Raw genomic sequence first — 22696 nt, forward strand, 5'->3', positions numbered from 1 at the left:
TCTCTCTCTCTCTCTCTCTCTCTCTCTCTCTCTCTCTCTCTCTCTCTCCCCCTCCCCCCCCACCCCCTTCCTCCTCTCTCTCTCTCTATTAAAATTATACACTCTGATGAAGTCGCCCCTCAACCGGAAAATGAAAGCTCCAATGAAAAAGTTAGACAAGCCAACAACAACAAAGAAAGAAACCAGGGAAAAAGGGAAAGGGGGCTGGTGGCAGGGAAGGACTTAAGAATAAGAAAAGGGCAGATGTTTCGTAAATATATGCAAAGTAAAACTGGGTGTACCCTCAACACTTCCACAGAGAAACAGGCCAATCATTGTGCACTTCCTCCCGCCACACTGGTGGAGCTCTGCATTCAAAAAAAGAAAAAAAAAAAAAAAAAAAGCGTGGCCGCAGGCACCCGCCTTTCAACGGTCAGTTCTGACATTCTGACTGAACATCTCTCAATTGTCCAAGGAGAACAAAAACATTTTCATCTCCTCACTGCAAACATTTCTGTTACGAGAAAAGGCTGCTTCAAGAACTGGGAGTGTGTTCTAAGGAGAGTGGCGGCTGAGTTAGCCAGCAGAGCCTTCTGGTTTTTAACTCTCATTGTGCTGGCCCCAGTAAGAAGTTTTAGGCTGAAACATAGCAGTGAGTAAGGCTGTGGAGGATGTTGGCTCTTTCCTAACTAGACCATATTGTATGTGGAAAGAAATATGCATTAAAACATATTGATGATATGGTAGGTATTAAGCATGTTAAATGCATGGAAATTAACCAGATCGGCGGCATTTGATGTATATATTTCACACTCTTTTGCACATATTGCACACATACAGTGATGGCAATGCTTTCTGCAACATATGGAAAAATAAATATTTTATCTGTGTGAGCTCTTAGCAGTCTCCAGGGTGTTGAGAGGAGAGTGCTCTCTTCTTTCACCCTATCCCAATTTTCTCTCTTCACTGGGCTCCCACCCTTTCTTGCACGTTAATGTGTCTTTTACTTACCAGCTTGGTCTTTTCCTATCTGATAAGTAATGTGTCTGTTACTTATCAGATAGGAAAAAATTAGTTGGAACCTCCTATTGGCTCATGATAATTTAGACCAGTGATGCCTCCCCTAATCTTGCTGGAGTCGTAACCATTTCCCTACTCTTTTCCCCAGCAATGCATTAAATAGGCTTAGTATCTGGGCAGGAGAGAAAGGGTAGGTGGCAACAAACCACCCCAACAAGTGTGGTAGCGGAACTGTGCTCCACTACCTATTAGCTGTATGCCCTAGGTAGATTACTCCGCATCTCTGAGCCTCATTTTCCTCATCTGTAAGATGGGAATAACAATACCTACCACTTAGGGTTATTGTGAAGAACAAATGAGATAAGCCATGTAAAGTGATTTGCCTTGTGCTGGCACATGGTAAGGGCTCAATAATGGTAGTTCCTCTCATAGGGATTGTTAGTTCTGTGACTTTCATAATGTTAGTTTTTTTTTTTTTTTTTTTTTTTTTTTTTTTTTTTTGAGACGGAGTCTCGCTCTGTCGCTCAGGCTGGAGTGCAGTGGCCAGATCTCAGCTCACTGCAAGCTCCGCCTCCAGGGTTTACGCCATTCTCCTGCCTCAGCCTCCCGAGTAGCTGGGACTACAGGCGCCCGCCACCTCGCCCGGCTAGTTTTTTGTATTTTTTCAGTAGAGACGGGGTTTCACCGTGTTAGTCAGGATGGTCTCGATCTCCTGACCTCGTGATCCGCCCGTCTCGGCCTCCCAAAGTGCTGGGATTACAGGCTTGAGCCACTGCGCCCAGACCATAATGTTAGTTTTAAGAAGACATTTCTGGGCCGGGCGTGGTAGCTCATGCCTGTAATCCCAGCACTTTGGGAAGTCGAGGCGGGCAGATCATGAGGTCAAGTGATTGAGGCCATCCTGGCCAATATCGTGAAACCCCGTCTCTACTAAAACTACAAAAATTAGTTGTGCATGGTGGCATGTGCCTGTAGTCCCAATTACTCAGGAGGCTGAGGCAGGAGAATTACATGAACCCGGGAGTGCAGAGGTTGCAGTGAGCCGAGAGCGTGCCACTGCATTCCAGCCTGGTGACGGAGCAAAAAATAAAAAAGAAAAGAAAAAAAAAGAAGACATTTCCTTCTCTCATTTCAGTAATCTGTTTAGACATCTAGATTTTGGGCAGGGGCAAATGGATTGCTATTGTAGCAAAGGCAGAAACAATGTTAGGACAAGCAATCTCTTCTTCAACACTTTGATCTCACTGTATACCTCCTGACATCTCCTTTCTGTGCACGTTTGTCATTGCTGTGGCTACGCTATACCATGAGCTCCTTGAAGCTGAGGGCTGAGCAAGCTATACTTAGCCTATAGAAGCCCATCAAGCCTGAGCACTATGGTCTATTCATTAAGACCAACCTATGGGACTCTGGCTTATCATGTTTTCTTACAATTTATCATTTCTCTACCTGGTCTGATGTCCTCACATCAATTTAAGATATTTTTGTGATTAAACACATTTTATTTTCTCAATCTTTTTTTTTAACCTTGGCAGGGCTGATTTATAATTTTTTTCAGTATAATTTCCCCCTAACTGTATCAGTCAGGATCCTGGCAAAAACAGATGGCACATGCAAAGTTTTTTGCTAAAGAGGGTTTAATGAAAAAACTGTATTTGGAGGTGAAGATGAGGTTCAGGGACCTCAAGGGAGATAGCACCAGGTACTAGCAATAGTGGAGACTGCTAGGTACTAGCAGTAGTGGAAAGCTTTAAACCATTTAAACTGAAGGGGCAAGTAAAATGGTGATGAATTCTGAGCCCAGCCAGAATTGGAGTTGGGAAGGAGGGCCGAACTAATACATTCCCTGACCTGTCTCTTCTCCCACTTTCACATCTCCTGCTGATGTTGCCTTCTGGCCAAATTCAAAGGGAAGTCCAAGGACAAGAGGGCCTGAGTAATGGAGTCCAGAAGGCCAGTCTTTTGGGTCACATATCGGGGCAACGAATGGTTCTGCGTTTTTTTGGGGGGAGTAGAATGGGGTTACAAGACTAATCAACGTTATGTGTTGTCTCTTATACTTTCAATTATACTTTCTGGAAGAAGGATAGAACAAAATAAAATCAGTTCTCTCTTAGCTTACATGTACCTATTATGTTGAACTGCCATTCATAGAGCAAGAAAAGAGAATGTAAGCTCAGCTGAGCAGGGATTTCTGTTTGTTTTGCTTGCTGCCATATCCCTAGTTCCTAGAACAGTGTCTGGCACATAGTATATGCTCAGCAAATTTTAGATGACTGAGTAAATATACTCACCTCTGCCATGACAGACTTTATATATAGACACCATGTCATTGAATTATCACAATGATCTGGTTAAGTAGGCAGGGCCACTGAGCATTATTGTGCAGGTGGTATGGGGGGTGGGTAGGTATTAAAATTTAATATAAGCCTTCAGACTAGGCCTAAAGCATTGTCAACCCACCAAAAGAGATATACTTCTGCAAATGGTTCACATTTTAATTTTTTATCCTCTTTATTGATTTTTGCACCTAGCAAGTCTCTGTAAGTTTTATTATTATTTCTCTTTTATACATTAGAAAGCCAAGTTTCTGAATAGCAAAGACTGCAAAGATTATAACCCAATCTGCCCATTCCCTAGGGCCCATGAGAAGTAAAAGCAGGCACTGGTATTCTGCAGATGAAATACTTCCTATGACAGAAATAAATGCTCACTTGTAGAATTCTCTGTAATTTGTAGGCAACATCAGGTCCTGATTTCTAGGTCTGGATCTGGGTTCTCTGTAGCACAGGAAGGTAAGAGTGATAAGAACTCTTTACCCTCTTAAAGGATACAGAAACTTTGAAACCCGTCTGCATCACAGTACGGCTGTGTTATCTGTATCAGCATAGTTACTCTGTGATGAAGAAAAACTCAGAAAACTATCCAGATGTGGGAATTTCTCAGGTATTCCTTGCACTTGAACTTAAGGATGAATGAAGGTATATATAAGTAAGTTCCTTGTGTGGGTGTGGACTGAAGAAACTACGTTTGATCTTCTGTTACGTCTTTAGTCCCCAGTACCTCAGTCCTATTAGTACTACAGAAGACATTCCCCTCCTGGAAAGGCAGGCCTGTCTATCACCTACACATCAGCTACCATCAATTATGATTCAGTTGACTGGAGGCATTAAAGGTAAAAGAGCAACACAAAAGAAAACAAAACTCTGGCTTCATCCCTCTGGGTTCGATTTATGCCAGAATAGCTAAAGACATAGAAAGACAAAGGTAAATATCCTACCTGAAGCCTAAGAGGGATGTTAGTCTCCCAGGTTTAGCGTTTTCCAGTAACATAGAAGTCTGTAAAACACCATCCCATTACCTCCCTCATAACATATAGGAAAACTTGTGAATATAACAACTAGATATTGTTTTAAAATGTATAATTAAGTTATTTTGCATGCAGAACTTCAAATAATTCAAATGTCTGGCTTTTCTAGTGGAAAATAGCATATATTCATCTGCTATTTTAGCAATGATGAATGAATACTTGGTATCGATCTTTCATTAGTATTTTCCCACAGGTATCGTATCTCCTACCCCAAATTATTTCTGTACCTTTCCTTGCAAGGTCTGCACTTCTCCTACATAAATGCCTTGCATAGCAGGAACCAATCAGCTACACAGACCCATACATCCAGAGAGCGGGGGTAAGCTGGATACAGCAGCTTAGAGATGTGGTGGAAGGAGCCCAGAGCTCCAAGGGAAGGGCAACAAGGAGACAACAGCATGGGTTGCAGCTCAAACAACAGGTAAATCAAAGCAAGCAAAGCTGCTGGTCACAGATTTGACCAGGGTGGCATGAAATGACAAGCTACCGTGAGATTCGACAGTGGCACAGAAGGATGATGAGAAGCAAACAGATTAGGAGGAGCTGCCACCACCGTAGGTAGAGGCACAGATGACCAAGCAGAACAGCACCAGTCCCTGCAAGGTGTGCTTAGGTACAGCTTGGCACAGCTATCTGGCCAGGAGGGAATGATGCTGCATATGGTGTGCATTGCAGCCGGGAAGTTGAGAACCGCTGTGGGCACCTCAGGAGTGAGTCTGGTTACCCTGCTGATCCAAGAAATGAAGCCATTTACAATTCTGCCTGCTTTCACAATTTTCTGTGTGTGTGCATGTGTGTGTGTGTGTTTAATTAAACAAAGTGAACTAAGAAGCGTTTTATTGGAGACACAATGTACTCACAGTAGTTTCAAAATAAATGGTGTCACTCTTCAGGTAAATTACTCCAAGGCTTGGGCCTAGTGCAGATGTTCATTGGGGCAGGGAACAGAGAGCGGCTGCATCTAGATCAGACAAAAAAACAAAAATAAGGTAGTTAAATGAACAGGTGATGGTGATGGCAATTATTTATTTTGATAAGAAAGAACTTTGGGACTTCAGTGAGAGGTTGGTTGGTTGGTTCTACATCTTTGTACCAGAAAATGGCAAGTTAGGGAAGGGAGAATGGAGAGGATGTTGTCCAGGCTCCATTTTCAGTGCTTTCACCTAACTGCCTGTGCAGTGCGGGACATCAACAGTACCCTGTCAGTGTAGGCGGAGCTGATTTTGTGGTTCTGACTTAGAAGCTGAGTTGTGGGTGAAAGTGGGGGAAGGAAGTAGAAACAGTGTCCTTCAACCTTGTCACAGTTGATTCTTCTAGTATCCTTTTCTTTTTTTCATTTACTATATTTATTTTTTATTCACACATAAAAATTGTATATATTTTATGGTATAAAACATGATGTTTTGATACATGTATACATTGTGGAATGGCTAAATCAAACTAATTAAAATATGCATTACCGGCTGGGTGTGCTGGCTCACGCCTGTAATCCCAGCACTTTGGGAGGCCGAGGTGGGTGGATCACGAGATCAGGAGATCGAGACCATCCCGGCCAACATGGTGAAACCCCGTCTCCACTAAAATACAAAAAATTAGCCAGGTGTGATGGTGCACGCCTGTAGTCCCAGCTACTCAGGAGGCTGAGGCAGGGGAATCACTTAAACCCGGGAGGCGGAGGTTGCAGTGACCCGAGATCGCGCCACTGCACTCCAGCCTGACAACAGAGCAAGACTCCGTCTCAAAAAAAAAAAAAAAAAAGAATTACCTCACATATTTACCATTTTTTCACAGTGAGGACACTTCAAAACCTACTCTCGGTAATATATACTACATTCTTATTAATGATAGTCATGAGGATGTACAGTACATCTCTGGAGTTATTCCTCCTAACTGAAATTTTGTGCCTTTGGTTGATGTCTCCTCAGCCTCTGGCAGCCACCATTCTAATCTTTGCTTCTATAAATTAAGCTTTTTTAGATTCCCCATATAATTGAGTATTTGTTTTTCTGTGCCTGGCTTTTCTAGTACAAAGAGAGCATATTTTTTCCCCAGATATCATGGACGACCTCTAGATTCATCCATGTTCTTGCAAATGACAAGATTTCCTTCTTTTTGAAGGCTGCATAGTGTTCCACTGTACACTTTTACCACATTTCTGATATTCTTGATCCCACTTCAGTCTCTCTTTATTGCTTAGTTCTTAACCTATTGTAGTGACACCCATTGATCTGGGCATGTTCTGAACATTCCCTCTGTCCTTCACTGCAAATGCTCCATTTTCTTCCATAGCCTCTAACCCTGAGGACACTGAATTACCCTAATTTTTTTCCTACACCTCAGTCTGCTATTCTACGTTCTTCACTGGCTTCTTTTCTTCCTTCTGTTCTCTAAATGTAGACATTCCTCTAGATTCTCTCCTCAGGCTTTGTCTTCCCCAGCCCTCCCTGACCTCAACAATCACTTCTCCATGGAGAGCATCCACACTGCTATCTTCAGTTCTAGCTTTTCTACAGAGCTGCACACCCACATTCTAAATAACAGCTGGTTATTGGTTCATTTGTTCTTCTGTCCATTCATTCAGTGTTTAGATAGTATCTGCGAGGCACCGGGATGAGTAAAACAGGGTCTCTAACTTTGAGAAGCTCACATCTCCATCAAATACTACACAGGCTTTTCTAATTCAGAAAGTTTAGAACTGAATTCATTGTCTTTCCTTTAAAATCTGTTTCTTCTCTAGATGTCCCATTTCCTGCCATTGGTATTCTCTTCATCCAGTTACGTGGGCCTACAGCTGGGGAGTCATCTTTAATTCTTCTGTTTTCTTTTTTCTTCCCATATCCAATTAGCTGCCAAATCCTGTGGATTTTACTCTGATTGTGATTCCTGAATCAATACCTGTTTTCTATACCAACCCCTATTTCTCCCTTTGCTACCTACCGTGAGGAAATCTATGAAAGACTCCTGACTGGTTTCACTTTTTCCAGTTTTTCTTTACCTCTTATCCATCCTTCACACAAACATTACATTAATTTTTCTAAAGTGCCCTTCTAAACATATCACTTCTTTGCTTATAGTCCTCCTTGCTTATTGGATTAAATTCAAACTTCTCAGTTTGGTATTCAAAGCTGCTACAGTGTAGCCCAAGCCAGTTTCTTACTCTTATCTCTACACTCCATTCTACACTCCAGTAGTCCTACTCTTCCCCACCATGTTCACAGTATTTCTTCCCTTCTTTCAAGGTCTACATGTAGCTTCTTCAAGGGCCATCCAAATGCCACCTCACTTATGAAGCATTTCACAACAGAGATTGCCTTTCTTAAATATTATGAGCACATTCTGTACTACTCCCTTTGCATATTCTACCAATTCGAAAGGTTATTTGTGTAATTTGTCTTCCCTCTTCATAAGCTCTTTGAAAGCTGAGGCAATTTTTACTCCGAGTACCCTATAGTGGGCCATGATTTCTTGCACGTTAAGTTTGCACTAGGCTGATAATCTGCTGAAATGAATTTAAAAAGAATAAACACTCTTGCCTTGAGTCATAGAAATGGGAACTAAATTGAAAAGACCTCAAAACTCATCTACTTCAACCCCCTCATTTTTCAGATGAAGAGATTAAGGGAACTGACTTGCTCAAGGTCACATCCTTGTTAGTGGCTGGGCAAGGATAACAGACATAAAAGGCCACAGACTAATATTTATCAGTGCTTACTTGGCACCAATAGGCCCAGCAGATCATCAATAATGACAAGACCAGAGAGAGGGAGGTTGGGGTGTGTAACCTGCAAAAATACATTGTGTTCCAAAAAATAACAAACTTGCTTCATTTATTTGCTTCAACAAACCGAACTAATAAATATCTTTTATAGTGAAATAATGTCTAAAAAATGACGGTGGATTTAAAAAACAAGGAAGCAAACTTTTCTAACATTACTAGCAGAAATAATAATGACAATACAGTCAACAACACTGGGGAGGAGGTGTGGATGGTTAATGGGTACAAAAAATAGAAAGAATGCATACGACCTACTATTTGATAGCACAACAGAGTGACTACAGTCAATAATAACTTAATCGTACATTTTTAAATAACTACCAGAGGGTAATTGGATTGTTTGTAACACAAAAGACAAATGCTTAAGAGCATGGATACCCCATTCTCCATGATGTGATTAGTTCACATGCGTGCCTCTATCAAAACATCTCATGTACCCCGGAAGTATATACACCTACTACGTACCCACAAAAATGAAAAACAAATAAAATGTTAAAAACACCACTGGGGTGATAAACTCAGGCTGAAAATAAGAATAAAGACATTTCTCACGCTTTGGAAAAGCTGTGGGTTCAGCTGGAGTTCTTGGTGAAAACATGCAGTCATTCTATGGTTAAATTCATTACTTTATAGAAACAAACTATCGGCAGTCTGCTGTTATGCCACATTAACACTTCTTTTTCCACCTAGCTTAGCCTAGTACTCATTCTCCAGGTTCGTTTAAATGTTTACTTGTTTTTCCTTATATTACTACTTTACTTATAGAAATGCATAGACAATTGCCTCCGAGTCTGTTCTAATTTCCTTGCCTTGTTCTCTTGTAGTAGAAGAAACATTAGTTGTTTCTCTTCTCTATCCTTATCCTCAAACAATCATTTTCTCTCACCCAAAGATGAAAAGCCCAACAAAACATGCTGTGGGGATAATAGTGTTTACTTAGGTGAGGAAAACAGACTTTTCCAGGGAATCTCAGTAATTATTACTTGGCCAGAAAAGCTCAGCTCTTAAATGTTAGCTCCAATACTACAAGACTTCATCTGCATCTCCCAGGTGAGCGCTTGACTCACTGTTACTCACCAGAGGAAAACCTCGGTAGTATTAATCAAACTCTTTTTGGCCAGTATGGTGGAGCCATGCTATGCATTGAGACATCCATTAAGTAGCATCACCCCAGCAGCCACACAACCAGCAAAATGGGCTCAAGAGCTCTTCATTGTTCTTTCTAACTCGTCATAAGGCTAGACAGATTATCGACACTTCACCAGATAGAACTTCCTTCTACTTTTGCCCCCTGGCAACTACATTAAAATGATAAAGGAAATCACTCATCAATAGTACATTGCAGTGAAAAATTATCTGGCAAATTTACAAATCCTTTGTGTAATTACATAAATGTACATTTTAAATATATCTAACATTTGATTTAAATTGTGCATTTTATAATTAATACAACCATAATATGTCTGTCCTTTAAATCCTTCTTTCTCAGCCCCACATCCTGCTGCTATAATCTTACTTTCATTTTTTGGCAAATTGTCACCTAGCTCCCTCTTTTTTCCCCTTTTGCCTTAGTACACACCTGAGCGTCTATTAATCAGAACCACTGCATGGTGTGTCCTGTTTCATTGCTTAAAGGGTGGTTACTCTCTAAAAAAGACTCAGTGAGAATGACTTCATGGGGTTTCACATTTATTCTCTTTTAATGACTTTCACATCCAGTGTACTCGGTTTTTAAGTCAAAAGATAATTTTGAGGGGCTGCTGATGCCACAAATTCTCCCTAGAACCTGAAAATCCAGCTGTTGTCTCTGCTTCTTACATCATCACTGCAATAAAGAATCTGCTCTTGGAACTCAGCTGGCAAGTTTCTTGATGGTGTCAGAGGCGAACAGAGAGTAGGTCACTTCTCTTCAGCCCGTTTCATTGTTGACATTTCTGCAGATCTGTCTTGAAAGCCCTTAGAGAGCAGAGCTGTTATGAAATACACTGCCACATATCACTGTAAGGAACTTTCTACAGATGTCAACTTTGAGTATGGCCTGTCCCATTCCTAGGAAATCACACCAAATCATTCTAAAATTATAGATGGGAAGTTCATGATTAAAGTTTACAAGAAAGGTAATAGTAACAGTAACAACTAGCATTTATTGGATGTCTACATTTTATTAGGGACTACACCAGGCATTTTTATAAATGAGTATGTTCTTGTTTAACCCTCATAGCAATGCCATGGTGTATGTTTTAGTATACCCATTTTACAGATAAGAAAAAGTGAGATTTAATGAGTTTATGTAACAGGTCCAAGTTTAAAAAGCTACTGGATAGTGAGACCAGAATCCAAACCCAGATCTCTGATTCTAAATCTGTGCTCTTTTCACTATATAACAACTGTTCCAATGCAGCTTGGACACGGGACACATTTCTAGTTCCCACTGTGATCTTATTTTCATGATGGTTCAGAGCCACTGGAAATAGCTGGGAGCACAGACTCCAGGAGAAGGAAATATTTCAGAAAACTATCAATAAGTATAGTCCCCCCCCCCTTTCTAATTGAAGATGAGAATGTCTTCTATCAGTCTTCTTAAACTCAAATGAACAAATGAATCACCCAGAACTTCTGATTCAGCATATCTGGGATGGAGCTTGCGATCCTGCATTTCTGACAAGCTCCCAGGTGATGCTGATGCTACTGGTCTGGGACCGCAGGTCTTAGGCCTGACACTCCGCTTTCTACTAGGGTTGTTTTTGAAGGAGCAGTTCAAGCCAAATAACTTGGCTAACAGTTCACATAGCCAGCTGACTGGCTTCTGATTCTGGGCCAGTTTGTCAGGTCATCAGGCATTACACAGAATTCAAGGAGTTTCTAGCATAGAACACATTGTCAAAAATTGTTTTTAGATTCCCAAGGGGCTTCCCCTCTCTCTGGAAATTCAAAATAATAATGTCTCTAACACGCGAAGTTCCTATTTTTTTACATTATTGTTATTTTTAACAATAATTATCTGGTAATAATTCAAATAACACCTTCCCTCTGAGAAATTCAATGAGCTTTACTAACCTTAATTGTCTAACAGCAATTCCCAGGTGAAGATAAAGCTGTCTCAAAGATCATAGTAACTTTAAAATTGTTCCACTTCCCTCGTTTCTTTGCCCCAAATGTAGTGGTGAGTTAGTGGGGATGGGTTACTAACTGGCAAAGGCCCACTATCATAATTTGAGGCACAGCAAATTTCATAAAAAGGATACATCTAAGAAATAATTAGCAGAGAGGTCACTGTGGGGGATACAATGTTAGAAAAGAAAGGAAGAGTTATAAAGTGTAAGATAAGAAAAGAGAAAGTGAAATCAGGACTAGCTGATGACCTCAGATGGGACATTTAACCGCTAGGTGGCTCAGCTTTTTTATCTGTAAAAAGAGGAGGTTGGTTTTATGATTTTTAAGGTCCCTTAAAACTCTAATAGTCTCCTGAGAAGGAAGATGTGGGAATTAAGTAGCTCATCAACCTGTTAAACCATTACACCTGTTAAGGAAGTCTACTTGACTTTTAACTTTTTAACTAATTACCTGAAACAAATTCCCAAGTCTACATCACCAATCCCACCTCTCTGGAAACTGGTGAGAAAACCATTTAATGAATAAGGCACCAAAGACATCATGGCCAGATAAACTAATCAGGAACACCATCTTCAGCTTACTGATGCTGTGATAACTATTTTACTTTTTAGATTTTAGTTCCTTAATTAATCACTAGTTAATACCCATGTCCATAAGAAATACCTCTGATGGCTTGAAGACCCCTGGGATAGCCCTGCCAACACAAGATGGAATCACAATCCCACTGTTTGTCACATTAAATCTATGTTAATTTTCCCCATAGAGACCTCTTGATTCCTCTTTGACAGTTCATAAACGCTGTTACTATAAGTTGCACATCCCATGCCATGAGCCTTAGCATTATCAGATACAGTTGATTCTTGTTTAAAATAAGAGATCTTTTGGATCAGAGTACATGTACATACATACACACACACACACACACACACACACACACACACAATCATGAATTTCTGGTTTTAATGAATCTGGCCCGGTGATGGGAACCCTCTATTATGTCACTGGATGCTGGAACCTTCTTGTCCAGAAAGCCTGCCACAGGTCATGTCAATAAGATCGTTTTAAACTCTGTAATGAGAATTCTAACATGAGCATGATTTATGACACAGTATTTTATTTGGTATTATCAGAGTTTCCTATATCTTACCTCTTGCAGTAAGTATGTGTTCTGGATTAACCATTATAGTTTGTGGTAAATGGAAAAAAGGTACAGAGAAACATCACAGTGGCATTACTCCAGATAACACACTCTGTCACTGTTCCCAAAGCGAACATCATTTCTCTTTGCCTGCTCCCATCACTTCAATAGTCACTTTGGCTATTATTGACTAAATGCTTACTGTGTGGCAGGCATTGTGCCTTTTCACAGATAACTTTATTTTCTTACAATTACTCTTTGAAGTTGGGGATTATATTCCTATTTTATAGACGAAGGAGGTGAAACTGATACTCAGGAAAGGTACAGTTATTGGCCATCAGTCATGAAGGCAGAGGGTAGCAAAGTAGAGTTAAGGGCCAGGTTCTAACCACATGTTCTAGAGCTTAACCTACACTGGGCTCACAATCACCAAACCACGGATCTGCCTTCGCCCACTCCTCTTCATTTGTGGTCCTCACCATTGGCTTAGGCTAGGTTCTTCTTCATGGCCCTCTCATGCCTTCTTGAATGTTTTTTGAAATTTCTCAAAACCTTCTACACTTGATTTATGTTTTCCCTCCCTATATTAATACTTTAATCCAAAAATTCATTACCACTTCTTTTCAACAGACTTAACCACCCGTTTTCTTAGCTCTCATACTCCTTCTAAATTATTCTTTTGAAGCCTCACATTTGACGTCAAATGTTCCACACCCAGCTAGTGAATTCACTTTCCCAGAAGCCCAAGGAACCTACGTTTTCAGCTGGTTCATTAGTAGGCCCCAGTTGGCCCTATCAGATGTATTTGTCCAGTTTGATCTGGACAAACTGGCCCCATGATCAACCATTTCAACACTGCCCTCAGTAACCCTGCAGATATCCTTTCTTCCCTAACCTTCTATGTGCAGTGCCTCCTTTTACATTCATCAACCATGAATCCATATCATCCCATTCTCAGAACAAAAGGCTACATATGCATGCCACCTGGATCTATGCTTCTGCCCACTGTTTCCAGGTACAACTTATGGCAGTTTTTCTTAGTTTGTTCTACTTTTAGGAAGTCCCATTCTCCATTCTCTTTTCCAGTTGATGAGCTAGCATCCTACTTTAATAAAAGGATCTACAGCATGCAGTGTAGCAAGTGTATTAGCTCTCATCTCCTCTAATATCTCTGAATTTTCATTATTTCATTTCCTCAGGATATATCTTTTCCCATGTTCCCTTCATATCTTGAAGGTTATTCCTTCTACTTCTGTTTATCTTCCTTTGGTTTCATCAGGGATACTTTCTCTGTAGCTGATAGCATATCCATTTCTAACACTACTAGATTAATCATCACAACATAGTTTGTTTTGTCCTGCATTCAACTCCTGTCCTTCAAAAATATTTTCAGATGGCATATCTTAAAGTGTGTTTCATACTGGGACTTCAAGATGCATCTCAAAAAAAAGTTCCTTGCTCAAATAAGTTTAGGAAACACTGAATCCTATATATTCTATTTTCAAACTCGCAAGTGTACATAGCATATTAAAGGTGCTGGAAGCCTAGTCTTTGTCCAGGCTTACTGTATTACAGACTGCCCCATCCCCCTTTTTAATGGAACACTTACTTAACCTCAGAATATGCTTAGGGAAAAGATGTTTTAAGGGATTTCCCCTGGTTCCAAACTCTTAAGCCTGGGCTCGGAAATTCACTGACACCCTATCAAATGAGTCCTCTCAGATTTCCTTTCCATCAATACTCCACATAGTCTGAATTAGTCAACTTATAGGGTGTCAGAAAGACTAAGCATATTTGTATCTCTGAGCTACTGTATATACCAGTTTGATTGCTTGGAATACCTTTATCACCTTTCAAAAAACTATATAGGACTTTCTTCTCCTTCAAGGTCCAAATATAAAAATATATGCTTTATGACATTTTCCCTTGTGAAGACTGCCTCAGCCCATAATGTTTTCTGCCACTTTTTAAGTACTTCAATAAATGGTTGTGGTTTACTGACTGTTTGCTATATTATTAGTGAGGGTATAAATCCTCTTGGGCAGGAACCTTGCTTTATACACTACAGAGACCTCAGCATATAGTGTAGTTTTTGATCATAGTAGGATGTTATAACCATGTTATCGGTTAACATAAACAGAAATAGATGGCATTAAGGCATGATGGTTTAAAACCCAATTTCTGTAGCTATTGGGATAGTTTAAGATGCTAACAGCCCAGGCGAAATGTTTCATCACATTATTGGGAAGAAACACCACCCGCCATCACTGCCATTGCCCTGCAGATGATACCATGTGTGTCTAAGGATTTGGATAAAGGCTAGATATAGAAGAGCAAAGGCAGCTCTGTTCTTAGGTGAAAGTAAGAATTTGCATCAGTTAACACCAAATGGGGATAAGGTTAAAATAATCTAGGAACATTAAGAGATCCATGAAAGGAATCACTGGAACATGCCAATGGTAGAATTACCATTCATAATCATTAAATCTTGGTAACTTGATGAAAAGAAAAAGGATATCTTCCTACATAAGGAAGTCAGGGTAAGTACTGTCTAAGGTTCCACTGCGTACTGTTGTGCCTGGTATACAGAATGTGTAGCAACTATTTACAGTATCTGCCGCTGCCTTCTAGTCACATTACAAATTCTACCTCTTTGAATCAGTCTGGAGACACATTACATTGGTGAATTCAAGGCAGCTTGGCAACGACTGGCACAACATAAAACCCCAAACAATGAATTCCATCTTTCCCATAAAGCTCTTTTATTGACATAACACACAACAACACAGAGCAGGTTGTCTCAGGCTAGTGTGTAATAACTAGATGTTAAGGGGCTCTGAGTTTTTCAGATTAGATGTTATCTGAAGTTGGGACTTAGCAAGTTTCCTAATAGTGAATTTTTAGTGGGTCTAGGACTAGAAATTTGGTCTCTTGATGCTTAGTTGGGGAGTTTTATTATGTGAGAGAAAAAAGTATAGCTTTCTTTCTTAAAACTGCAGGAACAAATGACTTTCATATTTTAGCAGAAGAGAAAATGCATTTTATTAGAGTATAACCTGTGGAGTATTTTGCTACCTTCCTGGATATAAAGCGGCATACAAACAAAAAATTTAATAAAAAACTATTTTATAAATAAGAATGTTTACTTATGTTTATCCTAAAATAGGTATAGATTGTACTGTGTAACATGTGAAATAGCAGGATAATGGCAAAATTTCATAAACAGAAAATTCTGCATCAGTCTTTAGTTAAAATTCATAACAGCGTATCACAGTGTTGATTATTAGTAGTAATCAATAAGTATTTTTAAATTGCAATTTTTATTGCAGGAGATTATTGGGTGGGTGAAGCTAAATGGCCTAGATGTTTTCCTGTCATGTCAATACTTAAGAATTGTCTTTCTGGGCAATTTACACATTTGAGAGTGAAAATGAAGGGTGGCCTGCCTATTGGGTGTGTAACAGGTCACTGGGGTAAGACTGCTGTTTTCAGAGAGCCATGGGCAGTTTCTGGTTTCTGCAATAAAGTATCTGAGTTTCTTCTTTTTGTAGTTAAAATAAATAGTTTACTTTTATGTTCTGGGTGAAGTCTGAGATCTCTGGATCTCTTTGCTGGATTTCACTCTTGGTGGGGGCAGGGAGATACTATTGGCAATGCTTTATATATATTGACTTAGACATGTTAAAGATTATGTGGTATTATCATGAACACTCTAAAAATGAGTTCTCCCTATCATGAGTTGCATAGATGAGGAGATTGAGGTGGATGGGGTGAAGAGGAAGGAAAAGGCAGTTTAAGCTGGCTAGCTAATGAGTAGTAGAACTTAATCTAAAACCAAGGTTTTCAGCAGAAAATGCTTTTTTCCCCTCCAAAATGCCACGGTTGCCAAGTTTTGTAGCAAATCGCGGGCAGAGCACTAGATGGAGAATCAGAAGATCTGCCTTGTCCTCCTGGATCTGGTAAGAACTAGCTGTGTGACCACGGTCAAGTCACTAACTTTTGTGAATCTTAATGTTCTCACTTATAAAGACATGAGCAAGGAATCAATGAATGGCATGATACTTGTAAGCTGTAAAATCTCTCTCTTGCAAAATGGTATTGACAATAACGTATGCTTTGCCTATCTTATAAAGTTGTGAGGCTAAAATAAGCTGATCCATGTGGAAGTGCTTTGCATAGTGTGGAGTATTGAATCAATGTCGTCTGGAAGATTTAGGAAAGGGTCCCGAATGTGTGTGGGAACTGACAGCCAGTCCACTTCCATTCAGGTTTTAGGAGAAGCTATAATAAAGCACTGGCAGCAGCTCAAATCCCACTCCATTCTCTCCTCTCCCAGCACGCTGCAGAGAATCACTTGAGGAAAGTTACTTGAGTGGGTGAGCCAAATGCTCAAGTCCAACCTTTCTGAGTAGAAGCCACAGTGAGTTCTGAGCCATAGCACAGGTGACAACCACTGTTCCTCCGGGTGTGTCTGAAACACTGGGGGACCCTAGGGAAGGAGGTCAAACATCACTGCTCCTGAGGACCCATTTTCTCCTGTACACAGCTCCAGCCCACATGATTTCACCTGGCAGCCCCAAGAGACAAAAAAAGATCCAGAATTAGCAGGAGCCTCCTCTCCCGATAACCTAAGTGCTCTGATTGAAAGGCAGAGGGTATCAGGAGAATGGCTGTACGAGTCGGCATTGATTTCTCCAGCCTTTGTCTGTGTCTGGTTTCTGTCTCGTTTGGAGGTGGTTACTGTTACTACAAGCAGCATGAATCATGTCTCTGTTAAAAAACAGAGCTTCAATTGTCTTACATAACCCCTGGTAACTGAACGTCTAATAATAGCAAGCCATTTCCAGGTAGGGAATCAGTCTACCTCCCAGACACACACACACACACACACACACACACACACACACACACACACACTACTCCTAGTGCTTCACAGCAGAAAGACAGACAGGGAGGAGACATAAGGAGAAAGGGGACAGCACAATTGAATTTTTTGTATTTTAAAATATATTGAAAATCATGCATCATGGGATCTGATAACCAATATATTTAACTGAGCTAGTTTAATAAACTGTAGAAAACAAGAATTCTTCTTTAAAGTACTTGAAACAGCAAAGTATCCCAAACCACACCAGACAGACACCTTCTCTAACACTCTTATATTGCATAAAAACCCCAAGCCCTAAAAACAGAGTGGGGTGAAAATTTCACTGGATTGTCTACTAGCTTGCATCAACTAGCTTCAATTTTCAAAGGATTTTTTTTTCCTCTCTTTTTTGTTTGACCAGAGAATGATATTCCAAAGGTTCTTGGCTGCAATCATTGCATAAAATTCCAGAGAGTGAAAAGCAACTGAAAACATGGCTGCAATGTTCCACCATGCAGACTATGTAATGTCAGGTACTGTTGCCTGAGCCACTTTCTTTGATGGAGATGACTTTCCATCTGAGGACTTACATTTTTCCCACGAGTACACTCTCTGGCTTGTAATACATGATGAGGTCTTTTTATACCTGATCCCCACTCAGCTTACCCACTAAGGTTACTACTGAAAAAAAATGTAATAGGAGAGGCTGAAAAATGACTTTTGAAAAATCACAAAGGTAGGTTTTTCTTTAAACTACCAATTTGAGAAAAATTTGAGAAAAAATTTGGGAAACTACCAATTTGAGAAAAAATATAAAAGCTGGATAGTAAGTTTAAAAGTTTATGAGGAAAAATAATATAAATGTATAACATATATACATCCATTTCCTCACTGCTTCACCTTGCCCATCCTAGGAAAAATCACTTAAAGGCTGTATGTTTTGAGTGTGCATTCTCAGAGCGAAGTAGCTGTACATGTCATGTAAATTGGACTGGGGAAGGACTTCACAGAAAATTACAGATGGGGATTAAATCCTGCCAGTCATTTGGTCTAGAACCAGATAAGAAAAACTTTCTTTTCTGTTTTGATTGTTCGGTAACATGAAACAGTGGACTAGACTAGTTCAAACCAAAGAATGTCTTAGGGCACACCCGCTTTGAGGACCAGCACCTGGCTATTCTACATGCTCTTCAATTGTTTAAGCATATAAAAAGGAATGATGAGATGGTTACATGTCAAAATGGCTGTGCTTCCTCCAAACAGGATTTGCTTGGCTTATTTGCTTTTGGTGTACTCTCCAAATCCATAAACAAAGGAGAATTGAATTGAAGAAGCAAACAGGAGAAAGACAAAGACTAAAAAGGAAAAGAAAGAGGAAGAGGAAGGAAAAATACTAATTTCCCATTATTCCTATCTGCAAATCTGGCTGGATTTGATAACAAAACTCCTACTACTGTTCTCTAATGGTCTTTGCTGCATGCCATATGGACACAGCTTCTAAAGGGGATGAATTCTAGGTTTTCCTCACAAATATACAAACACAGAACAGCAGGGATCTTGATGACTAAATCACCCTAACTCACGACAAGGATCACAGAGGTGGAACATGGCTGTTGGGACTAGATTCTTCTGCTTATTTCATGTGCTTTGTGAATTAAATTGTTCTTAGAAAACTGGTGGACTAAATGTTTTAATAAAAACAGCCATGAGACACAACAGTTTTCTTCACAAAGGCTTTTCCCCCTAGCTACTGTGAATATATTGCTGAATGGTTCTGACTTCTGGAAGAGCAGGAGGTCTGCCTCTTCTCTTTGCCTCAAAAACCAGGCTTATTCCATGCATCTGGGAGATGATTATACTCACCTGAAATTTCAGGGTACTATGTCAGACAGTTCCTTCACAGTGGTGTTTGGCACCTAAGCAAGGACTTGGTGGGCCAGACACATTTAAAATGTAAAAGCGGATGATTATATTATTTTGCATTGTAACAATGAGAGTATTTCTGGATTGTAGCTGACATGTAGATCATCATAACCATATGTGGCACAACGAACCACACAACATTGCATCAGAAGCTTGTAGTTAATATTTTCAAATGATTCAATTTTTTTTTTTTGAAATAGAGAGGCCGGGCACGGTGGCTCAAGCCTGTAATCCCAGCACTTTGGGAGGCCGAGACGGCGGATCACGAGGTCAGGAGATCGAGACCATCCTGGCTAAACGGTGAAACCCTGTCTCTACTAAAAATACAAAAAAAAAAACTAGCTGGGCGAGGTGGCGGGCGCCTGTAGTCTCAGCTACTCGGGAGGCTGAGGCAGGAGAATGGCGTAAACCCGGGAGGGGGAGCTTGCGGTGAGCTGAGATCCGGCCACTGCACTCCAGTCCGGGCCACAGAACAAGACTCCGCCTCAAAAAAAAAAAAGAAATAGAGAAATGGTGGATGCTTTTTTCGACCCCTTTAGACAACCACTTATTGACTATCTATTGTCAGTGAGGGACTCTTTCTTCACAGAAGGGAGCTGGGCTATGCCAGAGTCTCACCTTGTTCTTTCTCCTCTAACACTGAACAAAGTATCAGTGAAACACCACGTACAGCTGGTTTTGAACCTAATAAGAAATCAGTCTGTAGAAATGGGCCACACTGGTAATAGTTGGAACTGGTGATATCGATGGCAGTGGGAATAACTGGCACAGCAGTTTAGGAACGTCTCAGGGACTCAGAGTGGGTAAATGAGTAAATCTGCTCTCACCTACTTATATGCTCCAACAAATATCTGGAACTCTAGAAACTTCAAGAGTCTCATATGATCAGGCCACGTTTATAGGTATTACAGGATTCATATAAAATAAGGAGGCATACATGTTGATCTAGTGAGCTTCTCCGTATTTGTACAACACTCAGGATATATCTGAGAACACATTTTAATTTTTAGAATCAGCTATAGAATCTGGCAGTTATTAAAAAGTAAAGTTCACTTCAAAAAAATTGAGAAGCCAGTTGATAATCAAGAGATACAAAGCAACATTGGTGGGATAAGTCAAATAATTCTCTAAAATGATTATGGTGAAACTGAAGAAGGGCATGTATCTGTCATATGTGGGTCCCCAGGCATGTTTGTAATCTGTTGTGTGATCTCGGGCAAGTCGTGAAACTTCTCCTGAGTCTCATTTTTCTTATACATAATGTGGGAGTATTGGATTAGATGGTTTTTAAGATTCTTTCAAGTAATAACATTTGATGATTCTAAAGTAAGAGGAGATGAAAGAATAATTCCTCTTTCCTCTTGCTTTGGTAAATCCTTGCTTTCTCTTGCTCTGTGCCAATGCAGTTTGCAGTATTAGGTTTCTGGACTCAAGAAGTCAAATAGTAAATACTGAAGCTATTTTTCCTTGTATACATGGACAAATCATAGGGGAATAATCCTTCCTTTCTTTGTATATCAATGTCTCTTCTCAAATCAGACTTATGCCTAAGGTAATCACGATCATTCTGGTGCTAATAAAGATTTTTCTTCATCCTTCCCACAAGGCCCTCACCCATGCTCATGAAAGCTTAGGTGATTGGGTTATTTCTATATTTATGTCCTGGCTATTTTTTCTCTTCCAACTTGTTTATGAGGTCCCTGGTAAGCATAAAGCTGCAAAAACAAAAACAAACAAATAAAACAGCACAGCTCTGTTTGAATAATTTACTTCAGTTGAAGCAGTATAAGAAAACATCCTAATGCTGAGGGGAAGAAAACAGGTTTTAAAAATACCCTGGTATCTTAGAAAAGACTAAATAAAATCTTATATCAATGATAGTTTCACATGTTATTGCTTTTCATTTTCAAAGACAATGCTACATATTGGCTTTATAGTCTGGTGTACAGACATAACTACTTTTCCCCATAGCTTTCAGGTCAGTGCATCCTCAAAGCCAAGAAGGCCCAGAGCCTGACGAGCTAGCTTTACATAAACAAAGGAGCTACACAGAAAACCCAATACCAGGAGCTTATATCATATCCTGACTAGGCACTCTGGTTACCCATGACTCGCTCTTTTCCATCTGTGCCCTGATTATTTGCTGGTTTAATTCCCTTCACCTAGAATGCCCTCAGTTTGCCTCCCTTTACTGCTCAGAATTCCCTCTGGACACAGCTCACAAGTAGCATAAACCCCATTTTCAAGAAGCAACTTAGTTTGACTCAACTTAGTTTGACCGAGCGATAATTTTCATGGATGGCAAGTGAAAATTAGTCCTTGTGGTAACTGGAGTCACTGAGATCAGGTATCTAGGAAGCACTCAGAGAATACCAGAGAAAAGACTGTCAAGGGTTGCAGTGTCCTCATAGGAGGAAAAAAAATCCTAGCTTTAAGAACAAGCCCAATATAGAAGCTGTGGTATGGAAGAGAAAAGTTGTAGCCATGTACAGGAGGAATTGTGGGAATTGGGTTAAAACAGTCTGACTTCTGTTTTTTTTTTTTTTTTTTTTTTTTTTCAATAAAGGAGAAGAGATCCTGTTCTTGAAGTTTAGTCACTGGATATAGCAACATATAGTATCATGAAGTTTAACTGCATTAATTATGAAGCTAAAGTGTCTAAATTTTAGTACAGAGAACATGGGGCATAGATAAATAGGCAAAGACATAGGAATGTGTATACAATTTGAGTTTCACTTCCTCCAAATCTCTCAGTTAGAGGATCCCTCTCAGTCTGACGGTTCTATCATCGACAGCCTCACAAACTCTGACAACACCTGGCTGGGTTTAAGGGATGGGCCATGATGTCTCTTGAGAGTAAAAGATGGAGTGAAACTCAGAAATGCTGAATGCTTTTATATATGTATACAATTTTATTTACGTGTATATTTATATATCAATATATACAAACATATATATTTGTATGATGTTTGGCAACCTCGCTCATGGTATTCCTGTGAAGTAGGCATGTGGTAAACATAATTAGCCCATTAAACAGATGGTAGGGCTCTGGCATATCTCACCACATTCTAAAATGGTGGAGCTGTAAGCAGGGACTAAAGAGAGTGCCGTTTGATACATGGCTAACTGCAAATCTCTGTGAATTGCTACTTTCCTAAAGACAATCTGGGTAGGCTGCATTTGGCTGAGAACTGGGGATAGTTTAGGAAGCTTTAAAAATATACAAAGGGACAACTTTTCATATTCATTCAGATATAGTATCTTCATTTTTACTTACTAGAGGCATTTTTTTAAAAAAACAGCTTTTTATCTTAACTCATCTGTGTTCCAAGCAAACTTCCAAATTGCTGAGCAGATTAAAAAAAAAAAATCCTACATGCCAAGTAGAAACACTGGGTAAATGTTATTTTTTAAAATTGTCTTAACAAAGTGCACTCTTGGAAAGGATAAAGTTGAAAAGACGTTTGGTACCGTAAACACTTAGCTGTCATTGTAGCACAGTGACCAAAT

The 22696-nt window shown here is 39.8% G+C and overlaps 1 protein-coding gene and 1 long non-coding RNA gene across 17 annotated transcripts in view; one reads left to right on the forward strand and one right to left on the reverse strand.

Annotated features, from left to right (window-relative positions):
* LOC111543689 overlaps positions 1–5202 on the forward strand; it is a 37543-nt gene extending 32341 nt beyond the window's left edge. Inside the window, exons 8-9 of the long non-coding RNA XR_002731936.1 lie at positions 3640–3794; positions 4610–5202. This is a non-coding gene — a long non-coding RNA (uncharacterized LOC111543689). The remainder of the gene's footprint in view (positions 1–3639; positions 3795–4609) is intronic.
* ZBTB20 (zinc finger and BTB domain containing 20) overlaps positions 1–22696 on the reverse strand; it is an 821902-nt gene that overhangs the window by 49223 nt on the left and 749983 nt on the right. For 15 of the 16 annotated variants that reach the window (XM_023213691.1, XM_026456669.1, XM_031935144.1 and 12 more), the window contains one exon: positions 5230–5330. The gene's annotated coding sequence lies outside the window, so the exon portion shown is untranslated. Of the gene's footprint in view, positions 1–5229; positions 5331–9962; positions 10019–22696 lie in introns of those variants that run through there. The other variant, XM_026456679.1, reaches the window with a different exon arrangement.

The sequence above is a fragment of the Piliocolobus tephrosceles genome, chromosome 2, assembly GCF_002776525.5.
Source record: "Piliocolobus tephrosceles isolate RC106 chromosome 2, ASM277652v3, whole genome shotgun sequence".
Lineage (NCBI taxonomy): Eukaryota > Metazoa > Chordata > Mammalia > Primates > Cercopithecidae > Piliocolobus > Piliocolobus tephrosceles.